General features: G+C 39.8%; 1 protein-coding gene across 1 annotated transcript in view; it reads right to left on the bottom strand.

Moving 5' to 3' along the window:
• LOC126178791 (DDB1- and CUL4-associated factor 1) overlaps positions 1 to 19,421 on the bottom strand; it is a 258,124-nt gene that overhangs the window by 144,227 nt on the left and 94,476 nt on the right. The window lies entirely within an intron of this gene.

The following is a 19,421-nucleotide window of genomic DNA, read 5'->3' as shown; positions in this document are numbered from 1 at the left end:
CCTGGTCTGCCTCATCAACCTTGGTTTGCCAGTAGCTTGTCAACATGTCCATAGTTGAGAAATAATTTGCTCTTTTCAAGCAGCATGGCATTATGTGGACATCTTTTATTGTGATTTTGTTCAGTTGTCAGGATTTGCAAGCATCCGAAAATTGGCTCAGAATGGCTAACACTCACAGACATTGTCGTCGACCAGAGCAGGCAGGTCGGTAGTAGCTTCCTCCATTGCATTGTCTGTAATGCTAGATGAGATTAGCAATGGCACAGAGCTGCCCGTCCTTTACTGGTTTGGCTGTTTCTACGTTCATACCTTAGGGATTGGCTGCTCATGATAACTGGGGATTCACTGTTGTCTTTATCCACCTGTAACACTTATGATCATCGTTTGTATGTAGATTTATTTTCCAGGTCTAAATAGCTTTTTGCAATCAATAAAAGCTGCATAGTTTAACAAGTATCTAAACTGATAACTGGTAACTCATCTCATTGATTAATGCAGAATGACTACATCTTCAACGGTAAACAACTACCCCCAGAAGATTATTGTGTGCACTTGCTGGAACAGCTTTGTCAGTCTGGAGCTCTGATCCTCCACAGTCTTTCACTGCTTGTGATGCCTGCAGGAACTAATATCTGAGAATAACATTACAACTACATTCCATCAGAACAACAAAGAAGGGTAACTGTTCTGCCATTGATAGTTATTCTGGCAATACATGTTCCTGTTGGCTGTACTTATTTTCCATTTGCAACCTTCTGCACAATCACTTTTGTATCACAGAACACAAGTTGTCTTTAGCTGGCAACAATAACCACTTGACATTGCAGGAAAGGAAGTCCCCGAATCAACTAATGCCTGGACAGGGTGGCCGTTGATGAGATTTCTTGACATCTTGGTAACTGGTACCTACATAGGATTTTCATATATGATGGCTTCATCTCTTGTCACCACACTCAGTTTTCCTGAATTCAGCAGCCAGGGCTGCACAGCGACGTGGAGGTGCAATGGTGTGTCGGTAGTGACCTTGTCCAGGATACGATGACGGGTTTCATCCCACTAGAATCATCTGTAGTTGAATGTTGTGATATTCAACACTACGCCTAGCAGTGTAATAGACATTGAACACTCATCATCTGTTGCTGCAGCAGACTAAAACATGTCTAGGGTGTTGACAGTAGAGATATATTGGTTGGTTTTCCTCCATCCTCCAAACGTCTGTTCTTCCGTCAGCATTATAAATGGGAGGAGTAGTTTGCTGTATATATGTTGGTCGCGTACTGGGTGTTGGTTTGACAGATGAGGCACAAGTCCAAGTCAGTTGAGCCCATCCTTCATGACATGTTTGCTGGTGGTGGAGTTTGTTGCTAAAGACTGATGCACTGCTACTTCAAAATTCTCTTATTACCTGCTGGTGTACGAGATCAACTTTTATGGATGCCATAACAGTCATACCTCTTCTCTTACCACGTGATGTATAAGAGAGGTGAGTCAGTGGTCTTCTGTACCTGCCGTAAGGATCACATTCGGCAATCTTTCATCTCTCTTTCGTCTGACACTCTTTCTATGGCATTTCTTTGACATGTTGCAATAGTTGATGAATCTCTTTGTTTTTGTGGGATCCTAGACCTTGGTACATGTCTTCTGTGACTCCTTTGATCAAATGTGTGATTTTGCTGGTTTCTGTCATGTTTGGAATGTGACACAAGGCCAAAACATTCTGTATTTTTCCGTGACATTGGGCCCTGTTATTCAATTTTTTGTCAGCTAAGTGGTCTGGCTGCTGATATTCAGAAAATGGTTCCTTCACTTTGGCCTGGAATTTGTCCCTGCTAGCAATCTTCCCTTTGTTGATCTCGAACCACTGCTGTGCTGTGCCATCCACACATCATGTCATCTCACCAGTCTGATTTGGTGATTCAGATGAATCCTTTAACCATTTTATCAGGTCCTCGCCAGCTGTATGGACAAATGACTTACTGCTGCTTTGGAATCCACTCGTCTTCTGAATATACAGGCCTTGGGAATGATTTACTGCTCGTTTTTTGGTTCATGTCCTTGGAGGTGTAGTTTTTACACTGCCTAACTGGTGCCACACTGATGTAGACATTTTCAGCTACCAAATGTCTCCACCAAACAATGTCACATTGTAACCACAATTGTGCCCAAATCCGAAAGCAGGGTTGTCAAGGAAGTACAACACTTAACAGTAAAAGCACATTTATTACGCATGCCGATGTAGAGAGAGCACAGAACTGACTACTAGACGAAGAGTGCATATTCCAGAATAAGCAAACATCACAAACTTACGAAGTTCTGAGAACCTTCTAGAAATGAGAAATACTAAATAACAAATACTTGCTGGCAGTCAGATTTGAACTGCAACCCACAGCACAGTAGCTAGTGATGCCAACCACTATGTTAACATTGCATGCAGCAAAGCTCGCAGTGCAATGAACTATAAATACAACTTCTTAACATAAAAACCATATTAGTTTTATGTTACTTTGAAAATCCAGCTTCTTTTTGCACTACTGAGTGTTTGCAAACTGCTGCCAAGAATAGCCTGTCGGTTTGAAACTCATAATGTCATTATTTGTTCCCAATAAATAGCATCATTAACAGTAACTTGTTGCTATTTTTACTTTACTGTAGGAATTAAGCTGTATTTTCAAACAGCCACAGTCTCATAATATCGATTTTCAATAAAATAGCATTAACTTGACATACTGTAAAGAAGGATTATGGGCTACACTTGACAAGGAAAGCTAACTTTGTCTAGTAACAGTGTCTCTTATCACTCCCCCTCCTCTCCTGAAGGCAGCCCCTTTGTGAGCTGGTGGATGTAAGGTCTGGCCTTGAAATTATATGAAAGCATAATTGTAAATACCACACACAAATGTTATTGGAAATTAAAGCGTCCCACACCTGTATAGCTTCTGCAGTTCATTTGAGAAGACGTCACTTGCTTTTAATTAGATCTATGCTGGAATTCTAAGACTGCATAATTTTAATCCTTAATCTTCATTAGCATCAACATGTCTATGGATTTGTGCACAAGACCAATTAAATGTCACTCTTAAACGAGCTCAAAGTGCACTGAAAGCTAATTTGAACAGTGTTCTTCTCAGGAAGGCAGAAGAAAGTCTCTTTTCATACATCACGTTATATTACGATAAAAACTTCCATAGGTGAGTTGAGAAGAGTGCATACAGCATACAGGTTTCATCATTGGTTCCTAGATAAGTGGAAACACACTAAGAGCCATCCTTTCCCTCAAGTGCACTAAACATCCTTTCTCTTTTTATTTCACTCCTTCAAAATGGATTTGGCCATCATGTAACAATCAATTACAAATGCTACACAACAATGCCGGAAATATTTCTGCAAGCTGAAATTATGCAATTGCTGCCGTTACATACGGTTCCAGCAAGATGTGGCAACTGCCCACATTGTGTTTCCAGCAGTTCTTATGAAACGTTTCTGGCTATTTTTTCTTCCTTTGGGGATGTTCCTCGGCCCATCCTCACTGTATCGGGTTACTTTCTGAGGGCTTTTTGAAAATTAAAATGTATGAGACAGGTCCACCCACTAGCAATGCACTGAAAAAACAAATATGTAGATGCACTGGAGGATTTTTAAATGAAAGTATGTGAGTTATGGTTTTTTTCCAGGCCAACAATGTGGCTGCATTGAGAAGAATGTTGGTCATTTTAACATTATATTTTAAACACATCTTGAAAATTACTTTTCAAGGAAAAATGAATGGATGTGTCAGCAACAATACATTTTTCACTTAATTAAGGCATTAGTCACACTTAAAAATGAGAAGCTGTTCTTTTCTGACTCATTCACTGTCTGACCTATAGTGTACAGAATTATATAAAATTTTATATAAATAGAAAATTATCTGTTTACTACAAAACATTTTTCAGTAGAAATGAGAAGTTTCTTCTGTTTGTTTGCTTAATTACAAATGGGCTGTTTGTTATCGCATGCAAATCTCAATCACAAAAATTATTTTTGTCAAATTAAAGATGGATTCCACGGCATCATGATTATTGTATGCTGGGATCACATCTTACCTTACACAAATAACTAACATAACTGGAAAATATGTTTACAGGCTGTATTAAAATGAAAGATTGTAAATTTGAACAATGTTAAGACACTAATAAGAAGGTCCACATAAAGAAAAAGTTCCTTATTTTTTGTTGGATATATTAATAAAGATTGTCCCATTACAGCCTGGTAGACAAATGCACATTTAAGATCACTAAACACAAACAATGAAAACTGCTACTGTAATTTTCCTTCATTAGTAAATGGTTTTGGAAATATACTGTATAAACACAAAATGTGACAGGTTTGGCAACTATAAAGAGAGACAATTGGAAAATGTGTCATCATTATCAATGAATCATTCAAATTCATGGTATATAACAACTGGACAGCTGCATGTGTATATACAGAGCAGTCCAAAAATGTAGACATTCTCTGATAGTTAATTTCTTTGGAAGAAAATGACATCATTGCAATTTTGTGCGGTAGCATTGTCGTGATACATTCCATTTCTTGAATAAAAGATATTACGTCCTTAAATACATGTGTCAGAGAAAAGGTGTTCGAGACAGATTAGTCGATAAGTGTTGGCAACCTCACTGTTAGGAGGTGTTTTAAATTGTAGGTGCTGATACTAGAGCTAATGGTCCCGTGAGTGTACGGAAGTGGGTAGCAGTTAGATGACCCTACCTGCTGAGTTGGAGATACGAGTTCAACGGAGCAGGCAGTGCGGTAGAAAGAACTCCATGAAATTCAAGCATGCAAAATGTCAAAGATAATAAATGTATTGTAATTGTTCACTATCAAGTTGAATATCAGATATCTTATGTTTGTAGTAGAGAGAGGCAGTAAACAAGTTGGTAACTACCCTCATTTATCATGTACTGAGTTGGTATTTTGAAGATAATACAAGAAGGTGAAGTGGATATCCTTTCTTATTTATGTGGTGGAGTGAATGAGAATGAGAAGTTAATTTTCAGCCTGTAAGAAGGTGAGGTATGATTGGAGGAAGAAGGCACACAGATTCAGGGCATAGACTAGTTGGACCCTGATTAATAATACTTAATGGTGACCGGATATTAAGTAAGCAACATTCATTGTATATAAAAGGAGTGATCAGGTGGCAACTTATTTTCAATGTTTGGGGCACGAGGTGAAGTATAACGAACTACCATGCAGCCCAAGCCAAACTGAAACACTTCCAACATAGTTCATTGTTTTCTCAATAGATCTTGGCACGTGATTTTCAGCTGATGACAGAGCAGCAATGAATGAAGTTAAGACTATAATTTGAGAAGGCCATATTGAAGGGGTACTGGAAGTACGAAAACATGATGGAGGTACAATGGCAATGGTGTAATGTGTACAACACTCAACCACCAACATGTACAACAATTTATCATATTCAGGATAAATTTGAAGCTGATGTTGTGCTGAACATTTTACAAGGTCACCTAAAAAATCTGTGAAGCAGAGTGCGCGTGACAGTGGGGTAAGCCAACCAAGCATACAACGGATTCTCAAGGCTACAGAATGGAAAGTATACATTCCAAGATTGCTGCATGCTATGAACAAGGACAATTTGTATTGAAGGATGGAGTTCTGCAAGTGGTTTCAAGATACGCTTTCCAAAGATGAACTGTTTGCAGGGATGGTTATCTGCCCTGATAAGGTGCAATTCAAACTGAACCGCCACAACTGTGAGTACTGGGCTCCTGAAAATCCTCACATTCACATGGATAAACATGTTAATCTACCAGGAGTTAATCAGGGTGTATACGGGGCCAAGGAAAAAAAATTCCCAGATTTTTCCTGGATATCCCGTTTAAAAAATATGCCCTTTCAAAGGAACCATCCCAGCATTTGCCTTGAGCGATTTAGGGAAATCACAGAAACCCTAAATCAGGATGGCCGTATGCGGGATTGAACCGTCGTCCTCCCGAATGCGAGTCCAGTGTGCTACCACTGCGCCACCTCGCTCGGCCCCATGCTAAGTGACAATAGGTTTTCTGTAAATTTTCCCTCGGACCTGTAAAACTTATCAATTCTTTGAATGGTTAACGTTTTATATACTCGCGTAGAACCTATCGCGGAAAAAAAAGACGGGGGAGAGAAGTTTTGGAAAGACTTAATGAAAAAAAGGGAGAAGTTTTGGAAAGACCTTTGATTTGCAGCAACATATGCAGCATATTTTCGTATTACGAAAGTATAAATTCGAATTGCACCAAACACAGTGTGTTAGTTTCTGGAGCGTTGAAACCGAGGTTGCGATGTCCTTTCGTAAGCCAATCATACAGTACGTCATGCCACGTGATCTTGTCAGCCGATGACAGCAAATATTAAGAGCATAAGGCACGTGTTATAGTCAGCCAATAGCAAGTCACTGGTTACGTAGTGTGAACACACAAAGAGAAAAAGTTAACAGTTTATATTAATGTACAAAGGATAGCTACCAGAAAAGCTAAGCTTTCACATGTAATATTGATCTTTTTTGCGTGTTATACTTTAACATACATCACACAAATGTGCCAGTAAATTTAAAATTATGACATAAATGTCTGGGCTCAAAATTCCTTTAAGTGGCTGGTCCTCAAACAGCTCAATTTTAAATGCTCTGTGATTTAGAAATCCATCCCACTTTCTCACACGTAACATAATTCATCTTGCGTAAAAAGAAATTTACTTTGAAAGTAACGCTTTTCGAACCACCGTTCGCAATACTATCCAGAGACTGTTAGAAATAGATTCGATTTACCAGTTGCAGAGAGCGCCAGAAGACAGGCATTATTATGCGTGAGCAGCTGCAGTGCGGTAGGAAACCCACATGTAAATATGTATAAAGCACTAAGAGAGCTTACATTACAATGTAAAGGAAACAGGGCATCAGTGGATACTCCCAAGAGCATCGAAATTTCGTAAACCATGATAAAATGCATAATTCGGCTTGAAGTGCACATTGGTTTTTCTTTCCAGATTCACAATGAAGTAGGTCCCATCTGATATTAAGTTTTTCAGTGTGGTTTTTGGGATGTAAATTTTCTTGGAGTACCAGTACTCTACGATCTCATTTTTGTTTCTTTATTATGGCATAATGCCACACATGGCAGAAGATGATAACGTGCACTTGAAATTCAGCGAACAGTTGGAACTAACCAATACTGTGGAATGAAACACTACGTTTCAAATGATTGCCTCAGGTGAAAGATTAATAAAGCCAAATTTCTTTAGCAAACTTGCAAAAATAGCTTCATTGTTCTGCAAGTCGATTAATGCTTGACTGTTAATAACTTGGAAATAAAATCAAATCAGAAAACTGAAACTAAAAATATATTTTTGCCCTCCGTAATTATGTGAATGTATTTTAATTCACTTGATAGAAATCCGTTTTGTTTTCATTTGACGTGGGAGCTGTAAACGAAGAGAAGTAGCAAAATCACTTAATGGAACATGGGTCACGTGGAGACTAATCCCCTCCACACTACAACTCTGACAATTCTGCGCATGAGCGAATCTGGCAGCTGGGGCGCGCAAGAAAAACTTTTTTCCTTTGCATCTGGCTGCTTGCTGCTAATGCCTATACAGCTAACAGCCACACTTCAAGTAGCGGGAAGCGGAGAAGGTACTGCTTGTACGCAAGTCAACTGCACATGGGCATCAGCCCGCTGGCAACTGGTCAAACGAACCTAATATGAACAATTGTGAAGTCATGTTCATAGCAAGCAGTTTATTGTTACGAAGAATTACATAGTCTTTGCCCTACGGCCTTTGAAATAGTTTTGCTATTTGCAAACGCTTGTGCGTGCAAGGTGTTTTGTTGTTGTAAATTGCGCATTTCCTTTGCCACTAAAGTTTTATTTTTTTCCCTCATTTATATTTTATTGCTGCAGTATCATTCTACAGTAGCAGGATATTGTAACATTCTTTGCTAGACAATCAATTCTTAGCAGTCAAAACTACAAAAATTTAACTGAAAGCTAAAACAATGAAAAATTCCCGGAATTCTGAAAAATTCCTGGGTTTTTCCCAGTTACCTCCCGGATGAAAAAATTCCCGGGTTTTTCCTGGATTTCCCGGGTCGTATACACCCTGTTAATGTGTGGTGCGGTCTGTGTTCAAGCGGTTTGATCAGCCTATTCTTCTCTGAAGGTACCGTAACGAGTGAGGTGTATTTTCACACAATGCAAACATTGATTTTACCTGACATCCGAGAGGTGTTTGGAAATGAAAGATTTTATCGACAACAACTTGGATGAAAATCTACCTAGACAATGGACAGGTCGAAGAAGAGCTGTTGAGTACCCATTATGATACACAGACCTTATACCTCTTGACTTCTACCGACGGGGGAAGGCAAAAAATGAAGTTTATCAACAGAAGTCAGCTGCAGTGAATGAGTTGTGAGTAACTATCAAGGCATCACGTGTGGACTACAGTGAATGAGTTGTGAGAAACCATCAAGGCACCCTGTGAGGCAATCACACAGCAACACTGACAGCCATAGTTCGGTCAACAGTTCAGTGACATCGCATTGTTAGGTTGTTAATGGAGTGGCACTTTGAACACACAAAATAAACTTCTCTCCGTGCAAGAATTTTAACGATATATCATTCTGTTCTATTAATATTGGGTATCAAAGAGTATCTATATTTTCTGGACCCCTCTGTAGATGCAGTTCTTTCCCACTAGTTCTTCAGTGGTTTACATGTCAGTCACACTTTCATTATTTTACTCTTTTCTCTGTCCACTGGCAAAAACTGTCATTATTTCTCAGAATAGAAAAATAATTCATGCTGAAACTAAAATGGACACAACATCAGGCTTCGTAGGGCATACCTCACAACAAATTGTAACAAAAAGCTGTGGAGCCCAAAAATTATTGCTTTTTCAATAGAAATCCATTTCTTAAGTTTTTTGTATTTTTTAATGGATTTCAGAGTTCTTGCCTCAACTGTCTTCCAGATATACAATGGAGAAAAGTTTTCAAAGATTTTTTTTACAAACCTATTTGGAATGACAGAACATATCCTAATGCACTTATTTTTACATTAGTAAAGATTACACATCCGAGAACTTTTAGTTTTGTGCTAGTGTTTCTCCCTGGCAGCTCACATAGTCACCTAGCATTGTTGTCAACTGAAACAGTGACCTCTAGTCAAGCTCCTTAAAAAGAAATAGTTACACTTGGATGTAGCCCTACACATTTTGAAAAGGACAAAATGTCAAGATTGAAGCAAACATTTGCCTCAACAATGATATCTTTTCAGTTTCTTTTATCTTCATAGTGTAGATGATTAAGTCAATAATATTATTAGACGAGAGCTTCAACATATTGCCAGTGCACCAGAAAGTGGTTGCTGAAGGACTGGACTACCCAGGACAGAAGCAACTGAATTACATTCTCCGCCAGGGTTTCGACTACCTTTCATCATACCCTGAAATGAGAAATGTCTTGCCCACTACTCTTGCCAACCCTCCCATAGTGGTACTCCGCCGTCCATCGAACCTACCATATTTACTCGAATCTAAGTCGCACTTTTTTCCGGTTTTTGCAATCGAAAAAACCGCCTGCGGCTTAGAATCGAGTGCAAAGTAAGCGGAAGTTCTGAAAAATGTTGGTAGGTGCCGCCACAAGTAACTTCTGCCGTCAAATATATGAAGCGCTACACAAGCATGTTTTGCAGGCACAATGATAAATACTGGTGCCAAAACCTCTGCGTCAGTATAAAGGAAAAAAAAAAAATACCACCCAACAAAGTAAATACAAATTCCGTATTGTTCATCTTCAATTGTAGCAGCATTTCAATGTACTACGAAAATCCGACTGGCAAGACTGTTTGGGATGTTTGTCAACTCTATGTTCTGAATTTTTTCCTACCTGTGAGACAAGATGGTTGCTAATAGGAACTTTTTGAATAGTGAATCACATGCAGTATTCTCTTCACCATAAGAATAATATGAATAAAAACATTTTGCCATGTATTATGTCGTGCTTGCTGCTATCTCATTTAAATCCTGCCTGCCTAATAAACTACGAAACTAGAGTGAGACAGCAGAAAACGCGGAAGAATATACATATCGTTTTATGTTTATATCAGTATTATTCTTATGCCTAATAGTGATACAGTCAGAAATGAAGCACGGCAATTGACTAGATTTTTAAATCTAAGATGACTCTAATTTCTGTGCAGAATGTAATGTACTAAAAAGGCGTCTGCAAATATTTTCAAACGGAGAAAAATTTTCGCTAAACTCTTGTTCAGAACATCTTCTATCATACGCAGTCTATTATTTAGCTCTTGTTGACCATTATCAAAGAAAGCACCAGTGTAAGTAACAACAAATAGCAGTCTCTTACCATTGTTTCACTAATGAGACGATTTTTTTTAAGCGGTGGTAGCGCACACAAAAGCAAGCCATGCCGCGAGCGGCGACAGGCCGTAAACACTCATTACCAGAATGTGACAAACAAAGCATGACACAGTACAATAATGCATTTTCAGCTTGAGAGTGACATAAACACCTATAACAAAAAGAACGGAACGGCACTTATCAGATCAAAGAAAAATAAGCAATTAATTCAAACCAGACGAAGCACGGGAAAAAGGAAGGGTACCTGCATAAATAAGGACGGAGCGCCTGACGCATAGTAATGGCTACCTGGTAAAGCTTAACTGCTAAGCTTACGACTCGAACCAAACTACTGTAGGTGTATCGTCATTCATTCTACCTAAATTGCGTCTCATATTACATTGGACCAACTTTGTTTCGATTTGGAGGTGCAGCCTAAAACTTCTCTCCCCCCCTTGAATTTCCAGTCTCAAATTTCAGGTGCAGCTTAGATTCGGGAAATTCTTTTTTCCTTGATTTCGAGTCTCATTTTTCATGTGCGGCTTAGATTCGAGTTAATACAGTACGCATTATACTCATACATTCGTACACAACTCCTGCTTCCAAAACCTTACCTCATGGCTCATATCCCTGTAGTAGACCTCGATGCAAGACCTGTCCCATACAGCCTCCCACTAACACCCACTCCAGTCCGGTCACAAACATCACCCATGCCATGAAAAGCAGGACTACCTGTGAAACCAGTCATGTGATCCACAAGCTCAGCTGCAACCAATGCGCTGCATTCTATGTCAGCATGACAACCAACAAGCTATCTGCCCGCATGAATGACCACTGACAAACTGTGGCCAAGAAACAAGTGGACCACCCTGTTGCTGAGTATGCTGCCCAACATGACTGTCTTCATTTCAATGACTGCTTCACAGCATGTGCCATATGGATCCTTCCCTCCAATACCAGCTTTTGTGAATTGCACAGGTGGGAACTTTCCCTGCAATATATCCTACATTCCCGTAACCCGCCTGGCCTCAACCTTTCTTAGTCTTTGTCCTCACTCATCCACCCCTTTCCCTGTTCCCATTCCTGCACTATACAGCCCTCATACCACTGTTGCACCCAGTCCTTTTACTTCTCTCCTTTTCTGTTACTCTCTCCCACCTCTCCCCTGCCTTCCATCTAACCTCCCAACTGCGCATAGCTGCCCTACCCTCTCTCCATCTTGTCCCTGCACGTCCCCAGGCAGCACTTCACTGTCCCTCAGCCCCACCCTACTATCCCCCCCCCAGCTTCCTCCTTTTCCCCACCCAGTTGCCACTCCATCATGCACTGGTACTGCTGTTCACAGTGCCACTTCAGTTCCCAGAGACTATAGTCGTTCATTCATTCATTTGTGTGTGTGTGTGTGTGTGTGTGTGTGTGTGTGTGTGTGTGTGTGTGTGTGTGTGTGATCTATTTTTGATGAAGGATATACTGGCTCAAAGCTAATTTGTGACGATTTCCTTTTCATAATATTGATACCAAATGAAATGTTTTTCAAACAGACAAATTCATGTGCAGCAGCATCTTTCAGAGTCAAACAAAGCCACTTAAGATCAGTCTTCATAGTAGGTTGCCAACTGTTAGCAGGTATTTGCTACAAACAAGATGAGTGCAATACAATAGTTCCTGTTGGTTAATATACTTCATTTTTTCTTGTTTAGAAATGTTATGATGAACTACGTGATTACAACCAAAGCACTGAAGATTATACTTGAGAATTAAGAATTTACGTAATTTCTGAAACATAACAACCTTTTTTATTATAATGAATATGCACTGAATAACTGCACTCTTTTACTTATGGTATTTTTTGTTATTTGCCCAAGAGTATTATTTTTTAAATATTCTAACTGGTTTGAGTTTTTCTGTTGTCAGCTACAGAGCTCTCCAATTTACTACTGAGAATCATTTTCGCCCTTCGAGCACTAGATTTTCTGTGTCCAGGAGAACTAAGCAAAAGGAAGAGCTCAAAAGAAGGACCAGTTGACTAAAACAGATAACAAAATATGTGGGCCAAACATTTATTATGAGAGCTATACATATACTTTCCACTTATTTTCAATAAGATCAAAATTATTCTTCAAGCAATTTATGTGCTACAGAACAAGCTATCTTGAAGCTTTTGCCCGAGGCTTCAAATAGGTCAAATCTGAAATATTCACCTAATAAACTGAGGTTTGATAAGTGTTCCAGAGATCATGTGCCAATTGATGTTTTACCACCTACAGATTCCCCACCCCCACCACACACACACTTAGGTAACAGATGTATAGTGAGTAATTTCAGCTTCAGAATGAATGTATTCTGTATGCTCAGCAGCAGAAGCAGAAAGATAGGAGCACCAAAAACAGGTAACTAACTATACAAACTACATGGCAATGAGGTCACAGCAAATGGTTGTGCCCCTGGTTGTGTCCCACAGGTTAGTGGGGAAAATTTAAGTTGATTTAAAGGTAAACACATGCCATATGAATGCACACATTCTAGCATTCCTAATGGCATCTGTTCTAGTGGCTGAGAACGTATGCCCAAGGAAGTGGCATTGGTCCGATGTAATTCCTAATATATATAAATGATTTAGGAGGAAATCTGAGCAGCCATCTTAGACTGATTACAGGTGCTGCTGTAATTTACAATTTAATAAGTCATCAGAAGATCAAAATCAATTGGAAAATGATTTACACAAGATGTCAGTATGGCGCAAAAAGTGGCAATTTACTGTAGGCAATAAAAAGTGGAGGTCATTCACATGAGTACTAAATAGTAATAATAATAATAAAATTAAATATATATTGGTTAAATTTAAAGGCTATCAATTCCACAAAATACCTAGGGAGTCTAATTACAATAAAGTGAAAGTATAAATTTGAATTCCACCAAACATGGTAAGTTAGTTTCCAAAGCATTGAAATCAAAATTGCAAGGCCCTTTAGTAAGCCAACCATAGTCTGTGCCACATGATCTCGCCAGCCAATGACAGCAGATATTCAGAGCATAGGAGACACGATTTAGTCGGCAAATAGCAACATCACTTCAGTAGCACTAACAAACAAATAGGAAAAGTTGATGGTTTAAATTAATATACATTGTGTAGCTACAAGAAAAACTGAGCTTTCACATATAATACTGTTTTTTGCATGTGTTACACTTTAAGATACATCACACAAATGTGCCAGTAAAATTTAAAATAATTACATAAAAGTCTAGTCTTCTGGGCTCGAAATTCTTCTAAGTGGCCAGTCCTCAAAGTGTTAAGTTTTAAACAACAGTCAAACACTGTGTGATTTAAGAAATTCATTGCACATTCTCACATGTAACATAATTCATCTGGCATAAAAGGAATTTCACTTTGAAAGTGATGCTTTTCAAACTGCTGTTCACAATATTTTCTCGAGACCTGTTAGAAATGTGTTCACTTCAGTACTTGCCAGACAGTGTTGGAAAACAAGTGTAACTGAATGGGTGCAGCTACAATGATGTAAACTAAAATGTATAATTTTGCTTGAAGTGCACATTTGTATGTCCAGATTCACAATGAAGTACGTCCAGATTCACAATGAAGTACGACCCAAAGTGATATTAAGCATTTCGGTGTAGTTTTCGGGACATAAATTTTCTTCGAGTGTCTGTATTGTACTGTACTCCTCTGTACCAGGGTGTATACATAGATAAGGAAAAAAAATTCCTGGATTAAAAACACTTCTTTTCCCAGGTGAAAATACACTTTTCCATGTTAAGTGACAGTATACTTTCCCTCTGAACTATAAAACTTATCAGACCTTTGAATTGTTAAGTATTTATACATGTCACAGAACTCCCAAGCACTTTAGAAAACCAACCCCAGGGGGAAAAAAAAAATAGCATTTTGGAAAGTCCTTTGATGTCCAGCAACACGTACACTGAAAATTTTTGTATTACGATACACTGCATAATTTCGTATTACAGAAGAATAAATTCGAATGCCACTAAAGACGGCACGTTAGTTTCCCTTAAGATGCATCACATAAAAGGGATAGTAATGTTTTAAATAATGACACAAATGCCTGGTCTTCTGCAGTTGAAATTCTTCAAGGTGTTACCCTTTAAATGAGAGTCAAATGTCTGTGAGTTACAAAATTCAAAGCACATATTTGCATGTAACATAATTCATCATGTGTAAAATAAACTTTACTTTGAAAGTAACACTTTTCATAACACCATTTGCAATATTTTCTGCAACCTTTTAGAAGTTGCTTCAGCAGTTGTCAGAGACTTCCAGAAAACAGGCACATGCATGGCTACAATTACGTAGGAAGCCCGTGTGTTCGTACGTATATAGCATTCTTACATCATAAAAGAAACAGGGCCATCAGAGGATACTCCGAGAGCATTGGAATTTCGTAAACCACACTAAAACGCATAATTTGGATTTAAGTGCACATTCTTATGTCCAGATTCACAAAGACGTAGGTCCAAACCTGATATTAAGCTTTTCAGAGTGGCTTTCCGGATGCAAATTGTGTTGAAGTACTGGTACTGTAATACCTCATGTTCGGTTGTTTATTATGGCATAACGCTATGCTTGCCAGAAGATGAAAATGTGCACTTGAAATTAAGCAAACAGTTGAAACTATCCAATACTGTGCAATGCGACACATTGCTTCAAATAAATTGACTGCCTGTGTAGAAATGATAAATAAAAGCCAAATTTCTTAGCAAATGGGAAAAAATAATTTCACTGTTCTGCAAGGCAATGAATGCTTCACAAAAAAAAAAAAAAAAAAAAAAAAAAACTGAACCTTAAACTAATAACATGTTTCAGCCTTCCATAATTATGTGAACGTATTTTAATTCACTTGATAGCTTCCAGCTACAGAAATCTGTTTTGTTTTTGTTCAACATGAAATTGTAAACAAGAGGAAAGAGCAACATTACTAAATGTAAACACGGGTCACATGGAGACTCGCACCCCCCCCCCCCCACCCCCCCACCCCACTACACCTCAGTCTGCTCTGCGCATGCACAAATCTGGTATCTTGGGTGCGCCAGAAAAAATTTTTCCCGGTAGCATCTGGCTGCTTAGTCCTACTGCTCATTCAGCTAACAACTGCATTTCAAGTAGCCAGAAGCGGGAGAATTTACTGCTCATACGCGACTCAACTGGGCATGTGCATGAGCCTGCTAGCAACTGCTCTGTGACATCTCGCACATCAGAAGCAGTTTGTTATGAAGTATTGTGCTGTCTTTGTACTAAATCCTCTGACACATTTTGCTGTTGGCAGACGTTTTGTGCACTGTGTTTGGTTGTTCTAAATGGCGCATTTTCTTTTCAACATAAGTTTTATTCTTCTCTTTTTCTTGTTTATGTTTTATTGCTGCAGCACTACTCTGCAGTAGTGGGATAAAGTAAAATTCTTCATTAAAATATCAGTTCTTACAAGCCAAAATTCGAAAAATTTAACTGAAAACTAAAACAATGAAAAATTCACAGAATTCTAAAATTCCCAGGTTTTTCCTTGTTTTCTCCCAGTTGAAAAAATTCCTGGGATGTATACACACTGCATACTGTACTGTGTCATCTTTGGTTCTTTATTATGGCATAATGCCACATGTGCCGGAAGGTGAAAATGTGCACTTGAAATTCAGCAAACAATTGAAGTTGGCTAGCACTGTGGAATGAAATACTTCATTCCAAATATGGTAAATATACTGCCTCAATGGGGAAGATTAATAAAATCCAAATTTCTTTAGCAAACCAACAAAAATAACTTTATTGTTATGCAAGGCAATTACTGCTGACTGCAAAAACGCAGAAATACAATAAAATCAGAAAGCAAACTGATAATCAGGGTTGCCACAAGTTTCCCCAAGTGAAATTCCCTGATATCTCCCTGATTTCCAGAAAAGTTTTAGTATTTTTCCCTGACAAATTTTGAGATTGATTGATTGATTGATTGATTGACTGACTGAGAGGGTTATGGGACCAAATGGCTAGATCATCAGTCCCACTATCCCAAAGTTCCTCACAGAAGAAAGAGGGTCCACTAAAAGTGGATGGATCCAGTCAGGAGAGTCAAACTATAAAAGAAGGAAATTGAAACACACACATCAAAAGTCATGAAAGGTTACACCAAATCTAAAAACTCAAAAAAAGAGTGATCTTTCCATGGGGGAGTGGCCATGGGGTTCCAAGACTGAGAAAATGTGAAGAGAGGCCCCAACAACAACGACCATGCCTCTGCTCCAGAAGCAAGGCAAAACGTTATATCTGGAAATAACCACTTTCATGGAGGAAACTGAGGACCAGTTCAATCACACATGAATTGTCTGCTAATATTACAATTAAGGAAGACTATACTTAGGACAAAGAGACAAAAGAAGGGGACATTCCACCAATATGTGGTATATCTCCAGGGGACACCACCTTGACCAACCGTCTGTGTAGGTGGAGAGGCTTGCGTATCCGGGTGAAGCCGAGGGCTATGCCGAAGTTAGAGGACCTACTGCAGGAAAGGATTCAGCCGATGGATCAGACTAAGAGTGTCCCACAATGTCCCATCGTCCCTATCCACTCCTAGTCCTACCCACTTCCCTTTCCCAACCCAAGGTGTGATGTGATGTGTGCCGAGCAGTGTGTGGCACATGGGAAGATGTGTCACAAACAGAGCCTCAGGGCTACCAGGCAACCTCCCAGAATAAGTAGCCTTACATCGTGCAGGGTACTCATGGTATGGACCATGCAGATCCCCAATTCTCGTGGGATCAATATGGACACGATTAAAGAAAATACAGAAAAACAAACTGAGGGCAAACTGAGACCACAGACACCCAAACATCAGGGTCAGGACCGATGGAAGGAATTCCCACAACTGAATCAGGATCTAGACCTAGACCAGAAGTGAGAACTGTAACCGAGAAGTTGGACCAGATCACGATTAAAGCCTTGTCTGGGGCCCAGAGGAGGAAACTACTCAGGGAACAGAGGAAAAAGGAAGGGAAAGAATGGCTTCCTAAAGACAAGTGGAGGGAATTAAAGGGACTGGAACCTAAGAACCCCAAGAAAAAACTGTCTCAGGTTGAAGGGGATACGCAGACCATCACAATGTCGAAGAGAGGCAGCAAGAGGATAAGGGAGGAATTTAAGACTCCCTCCTGCCTGGATAAGCGAGCCCTAAAAAACATGGCAAGAAATATGGAAACAGACGTATAGTACAGCAGTCTCAGTTTTTAAGATAGCAGTTATCCAGGAAGGCTATCCACTGTTGGCCATCACCTTGCAGCAGGAGGAATCTGTACAGATGGCCCTCTCTGAAAAGATTTGGGGGGGGGACACTGGTCCAGGACCCAACTTCAGGAGGGTCTATCCAGATCGTGATGCCCTCAATTTTGTCTGTGAGGGTGTGCACACAGTGGAATGGCTTAAGGACAAGGTGCCCATGATATCCCTGTGGGAAGATATGAAGCTGCTGGGCAAGACGACAGCAAAACTTCTAAAGACCACAAATGTATCAATATGGGTACCAAAGATCCTTAAGGATGTCTCTCCTAACACTCTGTTCGAGAAAATAGGGGCTCAGAACACAAAAGTCTTGACAGAAGACCGGAGTGACCAACCAGAAGGTTGTACCGCAAGGACGAACCCCGGTGACGGAGGTCGCAGAGAAGTCCTTGAATGTGATGTGAGAGCAGGACCTGAAATTGTTTTCGGGGTTCTCACAGGTCACCATTGGGGTTCTCAAAGACTTCAAAGGCAATGCTGGCAACAAGACGGAGACTGGAGGTGCTGCAGATTAATCTGCAGCACAGTAACGGGGCCTCTGCTGCCCTGAGCTGCTGCCCGGGGAGGCAGGGAGTGGATGTGGCCCTGATACAAGAACCCTACTTATATAAAGGGGGCGTATCGGGCCTCAGTGGCACTGGAGGTAAAATGATTTATGCTAGAAAGCTAAGAAACTCCAGAACATGCATCTATGTAAGAAATGGAATTTCTTTCATGCCAATGATGGATTCCTGCTCCAGGAACCTAGTGACCATTAAAATGCAGCAATGTGAGGAAGGCGTCATGAGGTAAATTATTTTGGCCTCAGCATACCTTCCTTACGAAAACAGCTCTCCTCCTCCTTTGTTGGTGAGGAGACTAGTAGAGGCTTGCCATCGGCAAGGTGAATAACTGCTGGTGGGATGCGACGCCAATGCCCACAACATAGTGTGGGGCAGCAACGACACCAATTGTAGAGGTGAGTACCTTCTTGAATTTCTGTTAGCTAACAACTTGGAGATCTTGAATAAGGGCAATGAACCTACATTCAGAAATAGCAGAAGGGAAAAAGTAATTGACATAACTTTTGGTTCCATGATGATGGGCAGCTATGTCAAACAATCGCATGTGGTGTAAAGAGCCATCCTCATCGGACCACATGTACATTAAATTCAAGGTTGAAATGAGAATCAGACAGACCATGACCTATAGGAATCCCAGGAAAACAGAAGGGACCCTGACTTAGGCTTATCGGAAATTAAAACCTCGATAAGGAATCCAGTAGAGTTTGAGGAAGTAGCAGCATAGTGACCTCATATCAGGACAATCTACAAGAAGTGCACAAACAGGAGTGTGCCTTGGTGGAATAACAACTTGGAAATTTAAAAAAAACAGGTACGAAGACTGTTTAACATAGCACGGCATAAAGGACAATGGGCTAAATATCGTGAGGCCCTTGTCAAATACAACCTTGCAGTCAGACAAGCAAACAAGACATCCTGGAAGGTATTCTGTGAGGAAGTGGAGAACATGGCTGCTCAAGCCAGAATTCACAGAGTCCTCACTAGAGTACCAATCAATCCAGGACGTACGGTGAGGAAAGAGGATGGGAAATATACAAAGACAAGACGTGAGACACTGGAACTGCTCCTCAAAACTCACTTTCCTTAATATGCTCTGCCGGACAACACAGACCAGAATGTAATCCCGGAGAGATAATGGTTCTCAGGCAATCGAA

Source organism: Schistocerca cancellata, chromosome 1 (genome assembly GCF_023864275.1).
Source record: "Schistocerca cancellata isolate TAMUIC-IGC-003103 chromosome 1, iqSchCanc2.1, whole genome shotgun sequence".
Classification (NCBI taxonomy): domain Eukaryota; kingdom Metazoa; phylum Arthropoda; class Insecta; order Orthoptera; family Acrididae; genus Schistocerca; species Schistocerca cancellata.
This window is presented reverse-complemented; position numbering and strand designations above follow the sequence as displayed.